The following is a 5,081-nucleotide window of genomic DNA, read 5'->3' on the forward strand; positions in this document are numbered from 1 at the left end:
TGTATCTCATCATAGCAATCATACCCAAACAATTCCAATCATCCGAGAGTAAACACACAACCAAAACACAACACTGTCTCGCCCAACCCCTCGCTCAGGCTGAAGGGTCTCGCTCATGCGAGACATTCTCACTCAGACGAGTCCCCTTCGCCTAGGCGAAGGCTCAAAACACCAAGAAAGCAATGCGGGATCTCGCTTAGGCGAGACCCCTCTCGCCTGAGCGAGATGCTCGCTCGCTCAAAAAGAAGATCGAGTCGCCTGGGCGACCTCTCGCGTAAAAGGGTTTGGGCGAGTCCCTGTTTGTCTCACCTAGGCGAGACTGGCTCGCTTGGGTGAGATTAGCAGGTCTCGCCACTGTTTTCCTGCAACAGTGATCCATGCCAGCCCATCCCACATATATTAACACATTCACAGCTCATCACCACATCATACCAGCCCCAATAACTTCAAAACGACAGTTCATAACATAACAGAAACGAAATATGCATGTGAGCTAGAGCTTCCCTACTTGGAAATGGGTTCGTACAGGACTTTCGGCATAGAACTAAGGAGCACAGCAGCTTTAGAACCCGACTCGTAACTGGAACAGTGGATAAAACGAGTTATTACATGGTTCCCACTGTTACTGTGAAAGTTATACAAGACAGAGGCGGTAAGGATTAAAGGTACTTACGTGAGCAGAACAAAGACCAAGATAAGCGTGACTCTGAACGTTGGAACCCTAGCAGAAAACGGCAACGGCAGCAGCTCTAGGAAGTGGGATCTCTATTTTACGAAAAGTGAGTTTAGGTTAGGGTTTGGGGCGGACTAAGTCTGTTTTCCCTTTCTGGGCCAGCCCTAAGGCCCAATGGTTAAGGCAGCCCTAAGAAAAAGGAGCAGAATGGAAAACGAGCCTTACACTGACGTTCTGAAATATTTTTGTATTAATAAACATAAATATTTAGTAAACTTTTTCGGTTGGTAGAAATTATGTGATTTTTCCTATATATAGATTTGGTATTTCCTTGTACCATTCTCTGTTATTTTTTTTAGTAAACTTTTTTATTCAAAAAAAAACATTTTTTATAATACTCATTATTTAATTTTTACGGAAGAACCTATATATTAAGGATACATGGTAATCATGTTGTGAATCTCACATATAGATCCTTATCGGGATATCAGGGTGTACAATTTTAAGATTTTTAGAATATCTAGGGATGACAACGGGGCGGGGCAGGGACGGGTTTCATTATCCCATATTTATTTCCGTAAAAAAAATTTATCCCCATCCTCATATCCAAACCCAACAGATATCAAACTTTTGTTTCATCCTCATTTTCACCGGGTAACGGGTATAATCTCGTACCTATACCCGTACCCGTTTTCTAACTACTTCAATATTAATTTTTATAAAAGAAAAAAAAATTACGGTAAAAGAAATATAATGTTATCAAATATTCAATATTAGGAGGATGATTGTTTCTTCCATAGAAAATACTTTGAAATAAATTATAATTGTTTACATTTTAGATTAGAATACCAAATAAAATTTCATGAGAACCAGAACATTTATTAAATTTGCAAACTACAAACATTAATGAAACTTAGTTGATAAAATTAAAAAATATTTTAAAAAATATAAAAGGAAAACAAATATTCAAATTAAAATATATTTTAAATTTTTGTTTACTTCAATTTTTTAAAGGTCTATGATCTTTGACAAACTTTTTTTAACAAAGTTTGCTTTTTAACACACATCAAACATTTTTGTTCTCTTTCCAAGTCATATCAAACCTCTATTTCATCCATTAAAGTATTGCCATGTGTATTTTGTCAAAAGTTTGTTAATAAAACTTTGTCAAAACATAATTTTTCTTTTTTAAATTCTAATGAATTTCTTTTTTATACACTAATAAACGTTATAATACATCACTTGATCAAAATGACACAAAAAAACAAATAATAAACATAATAATAAAATTTTGACATAGATTTTGTATCTTTTGAAGTTCAATATATGTTGGATAGTGAAAAAAAAATATTCATGGCAATTACATTAATTTTTTATATTGTAGTAAATAAAATTTATTTATATAAGTAAAGTGAAAAAATTACAATATGATGAATAATGAGTTAGAAAATAAAAAATAATTAGATAGAATATATCGAAATATTATTCTATGTGATGAAAATAAACACTAAATAAAAATATTAAAAAGTTAACAAATGCGTGCCTTAGAAATAATGAGACTATCAAAAGAAATCGCACAAAGAAAATCAAATGTATAATTAAGGGTATAATAAGATGAAAAATACCTTAAAGATCTAAGAAAACTTTTCAAATATCAACATACATACTCAATGGTTGAAAAATAACAAAAAATATTTTAACAAAACAAAATAGTTCTTCAAATTAAACAAAAATCAATAATAAGTAAATAATTTTTTTATATTACCTTAAATTGAGAATATCAAACATTCTAATGTGAAAGGAAAATATATAATAAATAAAAATATTAAAAAATAATAAAAATATTCAAATGTGAGGCATAAAAAAATTTTAATTGACATACATCATTTTAATATAATTACATAAAGGTTATGATAAGATGAAAAATATATTGGAGATGCAAATGAGTTTCATGACAAACCAACTAATTAGAAGAAATAAAAATTAAGTATAATATATATATATATATATATATATATATATATATATATATATAATATGATTACTTAATTAATTGTGAATATCTTAATAATACGGCGGGGACGAGTATTATGGTGAGGATATGTACATTCCCATACATATCCCCATACCAATTGAAAAAGTCAGAGATTTTTCGTCAAAACGGGAACGGATTCCGACAATACTCACGGGAGCGAGTTTATTTGTCATCTCTATACCGGAAAAGAAAAAAGATAATCTCATTTCATACCTTAAAGGGAAAAAATATCATATATCAAGAATTATTGTTTGAAGATCACCTTTTATAACACTCATTTTAAAATCTTTGTAGAAATCTAGTCACCAAGTATGGAAAGTATGATGTATAATATAAGTTATATAACTTGTCAATGCAAATATTTTTAAAGTCTAAACTTTATGATATCCAAATTCATAGATTAAATTAATTAGTAGGTTTAGCGTTACTCCATATTTATTCTAAAGGATCTTATTTTCGTTTATATAAATTTTATTATACTACATTATGTTTACGACATTTTTATAATTTTTTAATTCAATACAAAATACCCATATTTCTATAATATTTATTTTAACTTAATTTTCCAGAATTTAAAAAATAAATTTTCATTCTAATGACTTCTTTTATTGAAAATTGAAAATTTTAAATTTCACATTATATATCATCATTTGTTTTTTTGGGAAAGAGATATTATAAGAGCCATTATTCTCAATGCAATTATTAATAAAGATCAACATACCATGGTTAGGTTAATTAAGAAGCATTATTAGTTTGAAAATGTAATCAATTGTTTTGAGAAAGCATATTCATCCTGTGTGAGGTTCACTATGTCACTCCAATTGGAAACAATGCATTGTGCACGTCATTTTCATGTCTGTTAGCTTTCAATTTTGGACGGGTGGAGCCCTCTCTCAACCCAAACTCTAAGCAAGAGCCATTAATATAAATGAAAACTTTTCATACATTTTTTCATGACCTAATTCTTAAATCTCTTTATATCGTTGGTATGCAATAAAAAAAGATGGCTTTAGACACCACACACAACTGGAGCCATTGATAGTAGAGAGAAAAAAAGAACGACAGGTAAAAAGAGTCGTGTACATATATGTAAGGTTCTTAGACAGCAAACAGAACAATACATGAATAAAAAAACAAAATGCAAAGGTGCCTTGACTTGACTGAATAAAAATCTTACATATTATTCCATCCAAGTGTCCACACATTTGAAGCATCAAATATAGAAATTGTTAATTATAGCAGAATGAATATACAAGTAATTCTCAACATGGCATAATTTGCGTTATGTTCCTGTGAATAATTTTACTTGTCATTCTAACTTGTGATGGTGCTTTTCTAACATGTTTGAATTGAATTGGTTAAGTCCAATCATGTGTTTGGACAATGTAATTTAGAAAGGCAATTAATTTATTTTAAAGTTTTAAAAATTTTATATTAAATTTACTTGTTTAGATAAAGTAGTTAGATAAACATTAAATTTTAAAAAATTATAAAATATTTCAAACGAATAAATAAAAGAATTTCAAATACCTTCAAAAGTATAAAAAAATTAAAATTTCATTTCACTTAACTTACATAGATCAAGTCGAATCAGTTTAAATTGAAGTTTCAGTTAAATTAATCCAAGGTGAAGATTCACTTAAGTTAACTTATACGAAGGGTCAATCAAAAATAGACCGGAAGTTGAATTGATTTGATCTGAGTTAAAATTCAAAATGAAATGAATTGATCCAAATTGAAAATCAAACCAAATTAATTTGAATCAAATATCGAGTGGGAGATCGAAGTTATATATGCAATTTATGGTATTGAGATTAATAGCCGTGACCGTGATGATTGAAGGCACCATTTTGTTTTCATCCTATTGTAAGTTCAATACATAAAGAAAGAACGCAGATGAACATTGCGCCATAATGTAATGTAATCAAGTGATAATAATTGTAAAATGTAATGATACTTTCTTTCCGGCAACAATGATAACTTACCAAATAAAAAAATGACACGAAGTTCACCTCACTTATCATCTTTAATAAGGTTCCTTAACAATAATACATTTAAATTTACCTAGGTGATTTTTTTCTCAATTGTTTTAAAAATAAATTAAAAAATAAAAATATATAATATGAATAGTTTTTACTAGATAACTTTTTCTATAACATATACTTATGTTGTGCACAAAAATCAATGAAGTTAATAACACTAATACTGTAAAGTTAAAAATGAATATAGTATCTTATAATATAAGATAGTGTTTTAAATTGGAGCATTGTGCATATAATTAAAAGTTAATTATCTTTTTAATGATAAAATTTGTTCAATGTATTTTTAAAGACATATCAGTCACTCGTGTCCTGAGAACATTTGGTCACTAGT

The sequence above is a fragment of the Vigna unguiculata genome, chromosome 9, assembly GCF_037176805.1.
Source record: "Vigna unguiculata cultivar grain cowpea cultivar isolate G323 ecotype 2 chromosome 9, ASM3717680v1, whole genome shotgun sequence".
Classification (NCBI taxonomy): Eukaryota; Viridiplantae; Streptophyta; class Magnoliopsida; order Fabales; family Fabaceae; genus Vigna; species Vigna unguiculata.